Source organism: Lithobates pipiens, unplaced genomic scaffold, assembly GCF_037356315.1.
Source record: "Lithobates pipiens isolate NorthernLeopardFrog02 unplaced genomic scaffold, aLitPip1_a1.2 Scaffold_17, whole genome shotgun sequence".
NCBI classification, from domain to species: Eukaryota; Metazoa; Chordata; class Amphibia; order Anura; family Ranidae; genus Lithobates; species Lithobates pipiens.
In genome coordinates, this window is record NW_027507755.1 from 5,636,805 (window position 1) to 5,653,990 (window position 17,186).

Sequence of the window (17,186 nt, forward strand, 5' to 3'; positions counted from 1 at the left end):
GCTAGAACATAGGGTAGAAGAAACTACGGGAACTGGTCTACTGTAGGGAGGAATGGATGATGGGGCTAGTAAATCTGCTTTTATTGCTCCCCTAGATCAGTGATGATGAACCTTGGCACCCCAGATGTTTTGGAACTACATTTCCCATTATGCTCATGCACTCTTCAGTTTAGTTGAGCATCATGGAAAATGTAGTTCCAAAACTTCTGGGGTGCCAAGGTTCGTCATCACTGCCCTAGACATAAGCAAGCAATTAACACCTGCAGTGGAGGTGCACCCACACTTCAAGGGATATATTTTAGTTGCCTGGAGATGGGCTTTAAACAATCGCCTTCTGTCTGTCACAGTCTCCTGTAGACTTGCTGATCCAGCGATGCTCTGCTGCTCCTCTTCTGATTTGAGTAACACCCAGCATCATTCCAACCACTTCATGTGAGCCCAGAGCTTGTCAAGGAGCTGCTCCCATCCAAGATTCACAAGAGAATTCTGCAGAGTGTCCCCCATCATTATGCTGCTTTCTGCAGCATTCAGAATCCAGCCACAGGCAGAAGATGGTGAACGATATCCAGGACACCAAATGACTGAACCACACATGCCTAGAAAAAAGCACTGACCCCCGAAGGAGCTGCTGGTTTTATTATGCTTACCATCTTGACCTTGTCTCCATGTAGGGTTTCCCGTGGTAGATGGCCCAAAGTAATGTAGAAACTGATACACTGAATCTTCTTTTTTTTGTAATTGTTTATTTTAAATTTTCAACATCATACAGAAGAAAATATACATGAGATATGAATATTAACGTATCAAGAATGCAGGTATACTTTGATTACAAGGCATACAAAATCTAAACATATAGAGGCATAGCGATGTGATTAAAGTAGTGATCTTCCACCGTATCTTTAAGGGGGTTATAGACAGAATCTGTAAACAGACTATGTAACATCAAAGAGAGCTTTAAGGAAAAAATAAAAAATAGATTTCAGACCTTCTCTCGGGGACATGTATGTATCCAGGTTTATCATATGTAGACTCATCCCATGTTGACCAAATTTTAGAAAATTTCTGCATCTTATCCTCCACTACGGCCGTCAAGTGTTCCATTCTGCGTATGTCAGCTACAGTGGTGATCAATTGCGGAAGTGTAGGTGGAGAGGTGGACAACCATAACCTGGGTATGACCCTTTTAGCAGCCAATAAGATAAAGGACAAAAATCTGCGCAAGGCCTTAGAAATACCAGAGAAAGGGAGGCCTAGCAGATAATGCATGGGCGTCAGGGGAATAGGAGTGCCAGCCAGTGTTTCTAACAGATTTTGGACTTGGAGCCAGAACTGGTGGACTAGGGGGCAGTCCCAAAAAATATGGTAGTGAGAGCCGACTTCCCCACCACATCTCCAGCATTGTTTCGAAATTAACCTGTTACGGGCATGTAGAATATCTGGAGTCCTATACCAGTGCATTAGAACTTTGTAAGCAGTTTCCTTGTGGGTCACACATCGAGATATTCTGGAAGTGTGCTCCCATATGTTCCCCCAGTCCACCAGGGAAATATCGTGTTGTAGAATCTGAGACCATTTCCTCATGTAGTGGTGGGTGTTCACCGTCATAGGTATGGCGTCATGTAATATCGTGTAAATAGTAGAGATCAGTCTGGGTTCGTAAGAACCCTTAGCACATAGGCTCTCAAAGTCTGTGGGTTTGTCCAGAGTCAGAGAGGGGGACCTGATAGAGAAAAAGTGTCTGATCTTTAAGTATGAATGTAGAAGCCTTTGGGGATCTGGTGTTGCTTTTGCAAGGTGGGAAAAGTCAATAAATGGCGTGTCGCCGGGTTAACAAAGTGTCGGAGTTGAAAGAGTCCCGCTTGGGTCCATGGTAGCATACGATCATAGGACAGGCTATCTGGGATGTCTGGGTTAAATAGGATATTTAAAAGCGGTGGACACGGTGAGGATAGGGAAAAGCGGTCATTGCACCTTTTCCAGATATTCAACGTGAACAACATGGGAGCTAGGCATATGTGTCGTAATTGGGGCATATGAAGGGCAGTAGAAGGCCAAAGCATATAGCAAGGATGTACCGGGGCTGTAACACTCATTTCTATTTCTGACCATCTATTTGGGGCCTTCCGGGAGGTCGAGGAGGTAAGAACTCTCAGGTGTGTGGCATAATAGTATTTAATGAAATCTGGGCCTCCGAGCCCCCCCCTATTCCTCCGAGCCAGGACCACTGTCCCCGCTAACCTGTGGGAAGCGTTATTCCAAACAAAACGGAGGCTTCTCCTTTGAAGGGATTTCAACTGTGACATAGGGATAGCCACAGGTAGAGTTTCAAACAAATATAATAACTTAGGGAGGATAGACATTTTAAGGACATTAATTCGGCCCAACAGGGATAGGGGGAGAGATGTCCAGTATGTCAGCAAGCGATTAATTTCTGAGAACAGGGGGGGAAATTGGCCTTATATAAAGTATCATAGGAAGCAGTAATGCGAACCCCCAGGTATTTAAGTGAGTGAGGACACCAGTGGTAATTATACTTACTTTGAAGCGAAGATAAGAGGGACGGGGTTATGTTTACAGGTAATGCTTCGGTTTTAGTATCATTAATTTTGAAACCCGAGAGGCTACCAAAAGTGGATAGTAGGTGGTGAAGGTGTGGTAGGGATGTGTGCGGGTGGGTGAGAGTTAGGAGGACATCGTCCGCGAATAAGGATATTTTATATTCTGCGTTGCGGAGGCAGACTCCTTTAATATCTGAACATTCCCGTATAGCCGCAGCTAGGGGTTCCAGACTGAGGATAAAGAGCAATGGCGATAGAGGGCAACCCTGTCTCGTACCGTTGCTAAGGGAAAACGGACGGGACAGATGGGAGGAGAGTTGTACCTGGGAGGTGGGCTTCGAGTATAGGGCTTGGAGGGCGTGAATAAAGGGGCCTGAAAATCCAAAGTGGTTTAGTATCGCAAACATAAATGGCCAGCTAAGGCGGTCAAATGCCTTTTGGGCATCTAAACTGAGTATCAAAGCGGGGTTTTTAGTTTTAGTAAGCAGGTCTATAAGGTCAATTGTGCGGCGGGTATTGTCCCCCGCATGTCTTGTGGGAACGAAACCCACCTGATCTCTATGGATCAACGCTGGCAGCAGTAGAGAGAGCCTGTTCGCTAGAATCTTGGTAAAGATTTTGTAATCAGAGTTCAATAAGGCTATGGGACGATAATTGTCAGGGAGGGAAGGATCCTTATCTGGTTTAGGGATAGTGGTTATGACTGCATGTAGGAACGAGGGGTGTGGTATTGTGCCCTGGAGCAGTGAGGAGAATAGGGTCAGCAGGTGTGGGGACAGGGATTCTAGAAACGTCTTATAATAGGAGTATGGAAGGCCATCTGGTCCTGGGGCCTTATGTGTGGGGAGATGTTTAATTACGTCAACTAGTTCGTCATTGGAGATAGGTTGGTTTAAGGAGGAGCGTTGCTCTGGTGAGAGTTTTGGGAGGTGAATAGATGATAGGAAGGAGTCCAACCTGTCTTGTGGGAACTGATCCTGTGTGCCCGTGTCCAGGCAGTTGTAAAGTTTGTTATAATATTCTCTGAATACTCCGGACATGGTCTGAGGGCAGTGCGTTGGTGTACCGTCAGATTGCATTATATAATCAGGAATGGATAAAAAGGGCCGGGGCTTAAGTTTGTGGACAAGCATCCTATGTGGTTTGTCTGCAAACTCATAGAACTTTCGCTTAGACCATAACATTGATTTTGAAATGTCTTTTGCGTCTATAGCCTTAATGTGGTTGCGAATAGTAGTCACTGCACGCAAGCGATCCACCGTAGGGGAGCGGAGTAACCGCGCCTCCGCGACCTGCAGCTGGGCCACAAGCTCCACCCTCAGCCTAACAGAGTCCCGCTTCAGACGTGAGCCAGCTGAGATGCACTCCCCCCTAAAAACTGCCTTGTGGGCCTCCCACACAGTAGATATATCTGAAATGGAGCCTACATTGAGATGGAAAAACTCCTCCAATCTCTTGAGCAGTCTATCTTTGGTTTCAGCATGTCGCAATAGAGACTCATTCAGTCTCCAGTGGCAAGTTTTAGGTGATGCGTTATGGAGCGTCACATTGAGAGTGATGGGAGCGTGATCAGACCACGTGATAGGCTCTATTTCAGAAGATACCACATTGGGTAGCAAGGGTGCAGTTATTAGAAAGTGGTCCAGTCGGGAATACAATTTATGTGGGGGGGATAAAAAGGTGTATTGGCGATGGGTGGGATGTTTCACTCTCCATGCATCAAAGAGATTGTGGGAGCGGATTAGTTTGCGAAAGGAGGTGGACAGTTTAAGAGTTTGGAGGGACGGGGTTTGTTGAGAGAGTGCTAATCTATCCCTACCAGGGGACATACACATGTTGAAATCCCCGCCTATGATTGCGAAAGGCTGAGAGAAGGAGCGCAGCCGATCCAATACTCTAGGGAGGAAGCCAATTTGTCCCGTATTAGGGGCATAAATATTAGTTAAGGTAAAGGAGGTGTTCAGGTGAGAACAGTTCAGGAGTATAAACCGACCTTGGGGATCTAGGATCGAAGCAAGGATCCGTATAGGGCATGAACGTTTAATCAAAATGGCTACTCCAGCCTTCCCAGATGGGCTGGAGGCCATAAAAACAGTAGGGTACGGCTTGGAGGCAAATTTAAATGAGCCCTCCGGGCGGAAGTGCGTCTCCTGAACCATTATCACATCAGCCCCTGAGGATTTGAATTCCCGCAGGGCTAGCCAGCGTTTTCTTAAGGAATTCAAGCCCTTAACATTACAGGAAAATATTTTTAGAGCCATAATACATTCATGGAATAATTAGCAGATGATATTGGAATCTGGTACATGTGGTTGGAGTGCTCTGATCTAATCTAAGAATCTTCTTTTGGGTTATATATTTGAAAGATAAAACAATCTCCCAATTGAGGGTAGAGGGTTAAGGGAAAGTTCAGGTACTTTTGGACTGCAAGAATGCTGGGCCTCTCCTTAGATGAGGCAGCACCGAACCACTCTTGAATCCTTAGGCCCGATATCCATTCAGGCCTGTCCCTGCAGTTGCTTCGCCATGGGCTATCCCGCCCGAGGCTTGGAATTGCATGGATCCGCACCCCAGGCCAGGAGGGCCATGAGGGCTGGTCAGGAGGACCAGGACCAAACAGACAGAAAATATCTTCTGGACCGGAGCCCCAAAACACGTGATGTCAGTACCTTAAATAACCCCTCCCAGAAGGCACAGCAGGAGTACACTCCCACTGGGCTGGCTTCGAGAGAAGAATGGCATTCAATACGCCCAGCCAAACTGCATTCTCGACTTGCCAGCGGTGACAGCGACACCTGCAGCCAAGGAGAACTATCTAGCTAGACTGGCACTGAAACCATAATTTAGCAAAATGTGCCCTAAAACCCAACTGTGGTTTGAGGAATATTAATTTTCAAAAACATATAGCACGTGCTTGTCAGGAGCCGGAGCTACAGTTATGTATACACTTTCTTTTGCGCCAGTTAAATGATGCACATGGCAGGACGAGCCAGGTCTAGGGTGCCAGGAGTTCGATTTTAAGCCTAGCAATACTGCCATGATGACAGGTAAATATTATGGACCAATAAGGCTGGAGTCCTGAATTTTCTACAAGCAGAGGTGGTGCTGTGGGGGAGACCAGTTTCAGTCTCCATAAGTCTAGGTTCACAAATCCTCATTTTGTGCAGGTGCATCTATATGTGGGCACAGCAGCCCATTCAGTTGAATGGGCTTCTTTACCTGCGGGAAACGCAGGGAAAAGGTTACAGACCCTTTTCCTGAAATGCATCCGCAGGGCAGTCACACAGAACACACTTCATTTACTGATGCGTGGGGGTGTCATTAAGAATGCATGTCATCCCTGTGTATCTGCTAAAGGGCAACGCATTTTAAATGCGTGAACCTAGGCACCAAGAAGTGGTGCTGCATCAGCAGAAAACCACCATGGAAAATACATTTTTGCATCTCACAATTATTTATCTACACACTAACCTTAAGTTCCAACTCCACCCCATTTTCTCTTCTTTTAAGTTGTGGAGATTTCACCTCACTTCCTATCCCTGTGACAGCAAGAGAAAGAAATCAGGAGGAGGGGTTGTCGTTTGGACAGGAAGACAGTAATAATAGCCTGCCAGAGATTTTAAACAATCCCTTATGTAGCCACCCTGTCTTCAGTGTTGTCCAATAAATATAGCTCTCTTGGTCAGTAGTTTGCTCAGGGCAATTTGTATTTTTTATTATTTGGTTTCTCCCCCATGTTTAGGATTGTTGCAGTTCCCTACTGCTGCCACTGGGTGGCACTGGCATTTAGTGCAATCATTATGGGAGGTATCACAAGCTTGTGCTATTGAGCATTTATGTCCTCTTCGGCTATCACTAGGAAGTTCTTTCCAGTGGTGCATGCTACGGTAGGGTATCCAAGTTTGGGGAGTGGCCTTCATTTCTTTGTAAGTGTGCAAACTTACAAAATCTGCAGGGGATCAAACAATTATTTTCTCCACTGTGTATATACTGGTTATTTGCATTGCATCCCATTTAGTAACTTCAGACTAGGCAAAGGCAATGTTTCAAAAGCTTTACTTTGTTAATAAATTAACATGATGACGAAAATCGACAGTCCAAGATAAAGTGCAAACATTCCCCCTAACATCCCTAGTCCCTAACTACAGGCTTGTAGTTGCCCCAGCATACCTGTTCAAGCAAAAGTCGAATATTGGTTGAGTCCATATATGGAAATTAGCTCAGGCAGGACACAGGCCATCCAGACTTCGGCAAGGGCATCAGGCAGAGCATCCCTCCCTGAGTATGTGAGTTCCCCCTGAGGATCCGAGCCCTTGTCCTTTTTTTTTTTAGCATACAGACTGGAGAGTCGGACCAAAGAAAAACCCAGTACCTGCCTACAAGCCCAGTACTAAGAGGAGTACCAGAGGGGCGTGGCCTGACGCATGGAGAGGTGAGACTTGCTTGCACACAGCTCCTGGCTCCCTCGGCTCCCTCGGCTCCATGGATCTCATAACTGCCAATAAACCAGCCGAAAATGGACTAATGGGGAAGGATAAGTTCAAGGCAGTGGCGGACACCGTCCGGGGGGGAGTGATTTAGATGATTATTTTGGACGTTTTAGATCCTCTTCACAGCGCTGGCCAGAATCCAACATGGCGCCGTCCCCGCCGTCCCCAGCGCGCTCTGAATCAGCTCTACACAGTCAGGTGAGCTCACACAGCCAATTCTCACTCCCTGAGGACCCTGATTTTACACCCAGACTCACCAGAAGCCGATTTAATGTCTCCTTGGTGTAGCGGGTATATAGTGGTGTATTATTTTTTTATAATACAAATTTTTTATTAATTTTTTAAAACAAACAAAATTCAAAACAATATACCGTTTCCAGCTTTTCATTTACATATACCATATTATATCTTCCCCCCCAAAAAAATTAAAATACTCATCTCCTCCATTCCCGTCACTCCCCCCCACCCCCTCTCCTCCACACCCACTCCAAAGGAAAAGAAGGAAACTCACTTTAATCAATCTCTAGTGAGTAGAGCTCCCATTTTGTCCATTAAATTCCTCCTTTCTATTTTGTACCGTATATCTCCATCTTTCAGCCTCCTTTATCCTATCGACTTCTTTCTTCCATTCTATCAAAGTTGGTCGTATAATCTGTCTCCATAATCTGGGTATTAGTAGGTTTGCAGCATTTAATAAGTGTGGTTTTATACTCTCCTTGTATGTTCTAGCTGATGTCATTGTCCCATGGAATAGAAAGTTTAAGGGCGTTAGTTCAATTCTTCCAGGGGATAATTTCTCTACCCAAGGGGCAATTTCCTGCCAGAAGCCCTTGACCAAAGGGCACAGCCACCATACTGTTGGATAGATCTGTGCCATTCTTACTGGGGTTCTATACCACCTAGTTAGAAATTTATATTACATTTCCTGGATTTGTGAACTTATGGATGTTTTATATGTGGATTCAATAAGATTTCTAACTTGGCTCGGAGTGAAACTGCAATTTAATTAATTTTCCCATTCTCTAATGTAGTATAATTTTATATTTTTCTTGGTCCCAAGTACTAGTGTATGCATTTGTGATAGTAGATGGCCAGCCCTGACTATCTTCACACATCTTGATTCAAATATAGTCAGCGTGTTCATAGGCATTATCATGTCTTTAATTTTATTATAAAAACATACCAGTTGATACCTCCATTCAGCCATTGGTCTTGGTCCTACCTTCTGTACTAGTACTTCTAATGGCAATAATGTTCCGTATAGGGCAAATTTGCCCCATAACGTATATTCATCTTTCCCCCATGGACCCATTGATCCCTCACCTTCCCCCGGCATAAACCAAGGGATCCCTTCCAATGGGGCAAAGGGGGATATCCAAGGGGCGTATTCTCCTGATTGGTTAAGTTTATCAAAAAAAAATTAATGTATTTTGAGTTAATGCTGACGTCCATTTTGAAAGCCCTCGATTTGGCTTCGGAATCCAGGGTAGTCCTGTCCATTTCCTTCCTGCCATTATTTGTTCTAATGTTATCCAAATTTTATTAGGTTGATCATGATACCAATTTAAAATATGAACTAAGGCCATTGCCCTGTAGTCTGACCTAATATCAGGTAATCTCATACCACCTTCCGGCCTCCCTTTGCATATCATTTTGTATGTGAGTCTTGGTCGTTTATTATTCCATACAAAAGAAACAAAGGCCCTCCTTATATTTTTGAAAAAAACTCAGTGGGAGTTGTATTGGCACTGTATATAAAGTGTAGATTATTTTGGGCAATATATTCATTTTTATTGCGTTCACCCTTCCGAACCAAGTTAGAAACTGTCCTTTCCATCCATTCAGTTCCTCTATTACCCCTTCCATTAAAGTATTGTAATTCAGATCATACAAGAGCTTAGGATCTGCTGAGATATGTATTCCCAGGTACATCAAAGACTTTTTGTTCCATACAAAAGGGTAGGAATTCTGCAAAGTCCTGGTCATGTCAAAAGGCACACGACTTCTCAGGATTACCGAATTTTCAAAATTAATCTTCAAATTAGATAATGCTCCAAACTTAGTCACTTCTACCATTAATGCTGTTAAAGAGGCCTGTGGTGAGGACAGATAGAATAATAAGTCAATCTTATATGCCGATACCTTATGCTCTTGTATAAATGTCCCTCGTATTTCTAAATTTCTTCTTATTTTACATAAGAAAGGTTCTAATATCATATCAAATAATTATGGGGACAGGGGACACCCCTGTCTCATTCCGTTATGTATCTGAAAGTGTTTTGACAAGGTACCATTTACTTTAACTGTGGCTCTTGGTGCTACATACAATGCCAATATCCAGCCCATCATACGCTCCCCCACCCTCATTAGTTTCAAGACTTCAGTCATAAAACCCCAGCTCACCCTGTCAAATGCCTTTTCGGTGTCCATTGAAATTATTACTTTGGATGTTTTATCCGGTCCATTTTCCATCCATGAAAGACTATTTAAGGCCCTTATAGTATTGTCTCAGTCCTCCCGGCCCTTCATGAAACCTGTTTGATCAGGGTGAACTAGTCTTGCAACATGGTCTTGTAACCTCTGTGCAAAAATCTTTGCCAGAACTTTGGTATCCGAATTTAGCAGGGATATTGGTCTATAGTTGGAACAATGTTGTGGATCTTTTCCTGCTTTTGGAAGCACTGTAATATAGGCCAATAGGGCTTCAGGGTGTAATGTATTTGATGTGTTAATTGCATTAAAGTATTTACACGTTGGAGCACCCAGAACTGACACAAACTTCTTATAATATAAGTTTGTGAAGCCGTCTGGTCCTGGGCTTTTCCCCATTGCCAGGTTCGCTATTACACCATTCACCTCTTTAACCGTAATTGGCCTATTTATTTCCTCATTTACTTCCGTTGATAAGGAGGGTATTCCTGAAGACATAATATAATCTCCATTGATCGTTGTTCCTCGGTGACGTTCAGTAAACTAGACTGGATATTATAAAGAGATTCATAAAATCTATGAAACTCTGTCGCTATAGCTTGGGTTTCCATAATTTTCCTATTTTGTACTATTAAACTATGAACGTGCCTGGAGTCCTGTTGTTTTTTAAGCTGTCTGGCTAATAGGTGTCCACACTTATTACCCTGTTCATAGAACCGATGGGCATAAAATCTAGACTTATTCTGAATTTTACAGTCCATATATTGTGTCAGTCTTTCTTGCAGAATTATCAGTCTTTCAGCATCTACTAAGCCTAGAGATCTTTTATGTTTTGTCTCTAAATCATTAATTTCTTCCAACAAATATGTGATTTCTTTCTGTTTTTCTTTTTTAGTCCTAGACCCTAGAGCTATCAAGTCTCCCCTAATCACAGATTTGTGGGCTTCCCACACCGCCTGTTCAGAGGTTTCTCCAGGCACATTCAGTTCAAAATATGTTTTCATTTTAAGTGTTATTGCTTCGATTGTATGCCTATCGTCTAGCAGATTTTCGTTTAACCGCCATGTTCGCTCTAAATAATCTTTTGAAACTGGGTATATGGTCATAGTTATGGGAGCATGGTCTGAAATTGTTATTGACTCTATCGTACATTGTCTGATCCTTTCCAAGTAGAATTGGTCCACCATAAAGAGATCTAAACGAGAATACATATTATGTATTGTAGAGTAGTAGCTATAGTCCCTTATTTCATTATGTGTTGCATGCCATCCATCTAGCAGATGGAGGGATTGTAAAAGCTGTTTTAAATGATTTAGAGCTTTGAAGGATATGGGGGTTTTACCTGTCGACCTGTCCATATTTGGATTCAATACTAAATTAAAATCTCTCCCCAAAATCAGGAATCCCGCTCTATAACCCTCCAGTAGTTTCAAAGTCTTTATCAAAAAGTTCACTGTTCCTGTATTCGGCGCGTAAACTGATGCAAAAGTATAGCAATAGCCATTCAATCTTACTTTTACAAAAATATATCGTCATTCGGGGTCCGCCTGGGAGGATACAACCTTGATTTGGCATGCCTTTCTAAATGCTATTGTCACCCCTCTTGGTCTTCTAATCGGTGATGATGCATGGAACCATTGATTGAATACATATAGAGGCAAGTTTGGTATGTCTCCCTCCCTAAAGTGTGTTTCCTGTATAAAAATCACATCAGCTGCATATTGGCATAGTTCTAACCAGAGCCTACTTCTCTTCTTTGCTGAATTCAGGCCTCTTCCATTATACGATACTACGTTAATGGATCCTGCCATATCTCTTTACATAACTCCATAAATGTGGCGACGGAGGTGAAGAGGGGGCGGGAGAAAGGAAAAAAAAAAAAAGGGGGGTGGGAGGAAAAGAGAGGAGAAAAAAAAAGGAAAAAAGATCCCAAATATCCACCCCACCCACCCCTTCCCACAACCCGGTGTTTCCATCTGGGTTATCTACCCATTGAGGGAGTCGTCCATAAGGAGAAAAAACTCCCCTCCTCGACCTCTCCCCCCTTCTGCAGCCTCGGAGAGTCCCAGTCCTATATATCGGACCTATCCTAATTGAGTAAATTATCATTTTCCTTCCCCTCTCTTCTTCCCTACCCCCACCCCCTGATCTTGGTATCTCCCCGCCCGGGTAAATTTTTACAAGTTACCTTCTAGTACGTGCTTCCCCTCTTCTAGTGTTTCTTCTTCCTTCTATATTTACCTCCCCTATTATATCTAACATGTTAAACGGAGGGGAGAGGTGGAGGACGGGGAGAGATAAAAGAAAAGAGGAGAAAAAAAAAGGCAGCACCCCATATCATCATCTGAACATACATATAAACATGCAATAAAAAAAAAACCCTCATCCTAACCCCTAACATGTGATAATATACCTTCCACAAACTTTGAGAATGGAAGCAAAGGGGAAAAATAAAAAATCTATAAAAAATTAGACCTCCTCCTGACCCCTAACTTGTGATATTATACCTTCCACAGAAAAAAAAACAAAAAACGCGTCATCATTTCATCATATAAACATACGTGTAGACATACAGAAAATAAATAAATAAATTAACATGATGACGAAAATCGACAGTCCAAGCTAAAGTGCAAACATTCCCCCTAACATCCCTAGTCCCCAACTACAGGCTTGTAGTTTCCCCAGTATACCTGTTCAAGCAAAAGTCGAATATTGGTTGAGTCCATATATGGAAATTAACTCAGGCAGGACACAGGCCATCCAGACTCCCGCAAGGGCATCAGGCAGAGCATCCCTCCCTGTGTATGCGAGTTCCCCCTGAGGATCCGAGCCCTTGTCTCTTTTTTTAGCATACAGAGCGGAGAGTCGGACCAAAGAAAAACCCAGTACCTGTCTATGAACCCAGTACTAAACAGGAGTACCAGAGGGGCGTGGCCTGACGCATGGAGAGGTGAGACATGCTTGCACACAGCTCCTGGCTCCCTCAGCTCCACGGATCTCATAACGGCCAGTAAACCAGCCAAAAACGGACTAATGGGGAAGGATACGCTTAGCTATTTTTCTTTTCTATGGTGTTGAAAGATAACAGCAAGTGACTGTGTTTACTTTGGTCATCTGACCTCATTTACCCAGGAGTCTGTGTAACCTACCCATGAACACTTTGATATGCAGTGCTGGGTAGGGTATAAAAGGGACTGCAGCGGCCATTTTAGGTCTCTTGGATCCACGTTGCCTGCCTGTGTGGAACTGTGTGTAAGGTTCTTGGCCGCATTGGTAGATAGTCACCGCGGAGTGCAAACCGGACTGTTTGCTGGGTGACTGGTCGGAGCCAAGAGCTGGTTAACAGACGACAGGGATCGGAGATGCTTGTTGGAGCAGCGAAGAGCTGGATCCAGTCGGTGGAGTGACACAGAGAATCTGGCCTAGTCAGCGGAAGCAAGCTACAGGACTCAAGCCATCACTCAGAACTCTAATCCGATTAGTGAGCGGGTTGCGGCCCACCGTTTAATCTATTACATGTACTTAGACTTACTAATAGGCCTTGCTGGAACCTGTTGTTTCACGGAAGTGCAACTGAGCAACTGACACTTAGTAGGCCCAAGGCCCATTACACTTTGGTATCTAAGTGTGATTACAAGTTTCTGGAGTTACACCTGGAGTGTTCTAAGTTAACTTTCTCTGCATACCCCCTTTGGATTATAATTATTTGAGAAACTATTTAAGCTTGCAAAGAAAGAAATACATTAAGTGAGGCCTCACGCTAAACTTTAAATAAGGGGAGCTCCCAGGTCTAGATAGTAACATACCTGCATGCTGTTTATTTTATATTTGACTGTTGATTTATGCTGTGCTGACGTTCTACGTTGGAACGACAGTGCAAACTCTGTAACCACCTATTTGCTATATTTTTAGTGAAAGTATTCCTGTTTAAGAGTACAAGTGTGTGGTTTACTGTCTTTCCCCACCAGGTGGAGCCAGAGGATCCTGAGGGATAGACACAGGTACATTATATTGTTTACACTGTATTGTATTATTATTGCACCACAGCTGTGCCAAGGGGACAGGGTCAGTGCTACACTGGGATCAGGGGAAGGCTGGGATATGGAGGCTCAGATTAGATCCTTCCACAGCTACATTAGGTCCCTGCCAGCTAAAGCAGACTTTGAGCACTGTGTACACAGGATTGAGAAAACTTACAAGAAAGAGATTTCTGACCTAGAAAAGGACATGGGGACATGCTTTGAAGACATTGAGGGCATTGCAGATGGCCTGCATGACTCTGTGCAGACGCATGACTGAATCCTTAACACCCACACGGTCATGCTGCAGCAGCTCTCTTGCCAACAGTGCGTGATACATTGCGCCAGATCCACTTTTACAAGATAACGGAGAACATTATTAGGGCTGCCAGTACACAGCACACAATCCTTTTTAATGACGCACCTGTTATGCTTCTTCCTGATCTCTCCCTCTAAACACTGGCAATGAGGAAAGCTTTGAAGCCTCTTACACAACTCCTTCAATCGAAACAGATTTTAAGTACCAATGGTGATTTCCGTTCCACCTGCGAGTACACCATGAGGGTAAAACCGCAATCTTTCGTACGATGGGAGACCTACCTTCTTTCCTCAGCACACTGGAACTTCCTCAAGTCGCACTACCAGATTGGCCATTCTCACCGACCACCCCGTGTCTGCCCTTTACCCCGCAATGGCAGAAACAAGGCCACAAATGTAACTCCAGATCCTCCCAGCAACAGGATCCTAATGATTGAACTATCTAAGAGGGCTATTTTGCCCTATTTTTCTTTTTTCTCTACCAGGGACCCCAGCCCCCCCCGAGCCATGCCTAGACCTGTGAGCGTCTGACTGACTACTGATTACTCCTCTTCTTTTTATTTTTTGGTATTGTTGTGTTCTTTTTTTTATTTTTTCATTACAGATGGCGTGTGACTTCATAATTCCTTATGTTCTACTGTACATCCATATGTTCCAGAATTTGATTTCACACACTCTTTTGCAATGGTCCTTTTATTTTGTTCTCATAAAGGTTTGAAAGTTGTTGATATGCTCAGTCAGATCTTCCCCTTGGGGCCTAATGCATAATAATAACCCCAAGCTTGATTATATGTTATCCATTTTGCTCGTTTTACTATATACCTCTTATGACCTTTAATGTTTAATCTGATATTACTGCTACTTTGTTCTCTAGAAGGTCATGACTAACTTTTTGATTCCCTGTGGAGCCGGGGTGCAAGGGGCTGCTCTGTTCTGTGGTTTTGCTTCCTCAGTGCCATAATGGTCACTGTGGAGTACACTGATGTTTACCTCGATGGAAGGTTTTTTTTTATTCCTTACTATTGATCCTTTAGAGCCACCTAGTGGCCTTTTTTGTTATGGTTCTTTTCTTTTCCTACCTGACCTGCTGGGCCCATTCCCCACAGAGGTAAGTAGAAAAGGGGAAAACACTGCGCTATGGTTTGTAAAAAGTGGCCACAACAGCCAAAACAGCCGCCAACACTAATAACAAACAAAGTTCAACAGATGGAATAATAAAAACAGTGTAGCGCTTCAATAATAATAAGTGTAATCAACACAAATTAAAAAAATAACAGGACAAAGAATCGCACAGAACTAGATGCCTGAAAGTAAAAGTCCAACATAAGGCACTCATTCCACTATGTTGATGGCATAGGAGTGGCCAAACCGTCACATGGAAGGAGAATGGTGTGCTAGACGAATATGTTCATGCAGGTAGACTTGATTGTAACAATAGTAGATAAATACTTCTTACCGGAACAGTTGGACTCACGCAATCATATGACGGCTGAGTCTAGAAGGCTTGGGGTCACAGTCAAGGACCAAAGAGTGTGAAGAGAGAGGTCAGTTGAGCTGGTGATGGAGCTCCAGGCGGTTGTAGACTCAAAGATGGGTCCTTTCAGATGGAACATCAAAGGTCGAAATGGTCAAGCTCAAACGCAGCCCGTTGGACCAATACTCCAGCCTCCCCCGAATGGGGAGGGGGGTGTTTGTGAGGTTTTAAACCAAAACCATAGAAAGAAGGGAAAAGAAAAAAAGGCTCCACATGGTGCGGGTCAAACGATATAAAAACGTTGGTTTATTGAAGTCAAGAGGTAACAAATGACTTAGTGATCACATAAAAAAACAAAATGAACTTAAAAGCAATGTGGGGTACCAACAGCTCGCCCGACGCGTTTCGACATATGTGTCTTCAACTGGGGCATGTTGGAACCCACCACATTGCTAACAAATATATAGAGAATGAGAGAGAGGTTCCGCCTATCAAGAGGCGGGACATCCAATCTCAGACAACCTCTTAAAGCGACAGTATACAATTCAGTCAAACCAAAGTATACCAATTCAGACACTATAAGCAAATGCAAATAACATCTCAAAATACCACACATGCAGAATGTTAGCTGGGTATTGATGACAATAAAATCTAAAAAATAAATAAAAAATATAAAAATAAGCAACCATGCTCACGCATGGATAACACTAAATAGATTACATTATTCATAGCTTAATCAGATATATGGATGCAACATAATACTAATCACTTATGAAGCATATGCAAGGGACACATCAAGCAATAATACATAAAGGTAACACCTGCATTGTTAGTATACATGAAATACATTAAACATTTACCAGAGACTGTCAGTTTGTATTTGCATAGTTCACAGTCTCATCAGACTTATGAATTGCAAACAGCCCTAGTGCTCATACAGAGCGCATACAAAAAAACACATCCAGTCATGGTACAAACGATCAGATCTGCACTGTCAATTGTACATAAGCTGCACTATACCAACCCAAGAGCAAGCTGATTTGTATATATTATAACAAAAACAGAGCTATGAAATTCTCAGCGGTGATATCTAATAGAGCTCTATCATTAAATGTCTCTTACTTGTTATGCCAGCAATGTGTGACCTGGAGATGTGTATAAGTAATCATGGTGAAACTTGATACGTGATGATCAGTTTAGTAAAGTTTAGATCAGATAATCTAAACTGTCATAACATGAGATGACACAGAAAGGACTGAACCAATCACTAAGTGCGTGTGTCATGTGGTTAGATGTGGGAGTGGTTGAGAAAAGCTCAAGTCTGTGAAGTAGGGGCGTGTATATTTGCATATCATTGGGCAAAAGTGTGAGGAGGAGGTATCTTTCAAAGCTTGGCGCCAAATTACTCATTATTATGCGTTCCATGCTGCAGAACACAGCAAACTTTAATGAACGCCTATAGGTGCATGCCGGCGAAGTGGGGCGTGTGCATACGAGCGTCACATATTGCGTATTCGTGCAGAGACTAAATAAACAGAAGGGGGCGTGTGAGATGTGGAAGAAGGAAGAGCCTTTCAATCTGGCGCCAACTTCCCACATGGACAGCGTCACACGCCACTGGGCGTGGCCAGCAGCACAAGGGCCAATCCAAGGGTCTATCAATGTACACATGCGCCCTGACTAGTGACGTAATTACGTCATGTCATGCGCAGTGATGGATCAAGGGTGGGGGCAACGAGATGATCCCGGGGACTATGGGAGATGTGACGATATCACGTCACATCCAATAATAGAGCCCGACGTAACCGTGGTAACCACGGAAGTGTCACCGCTTTTAAAGGCAAAAGAATACCGCAAATAACGGAACGCAAGTACACAAATATAAAAAAAAGGAAAA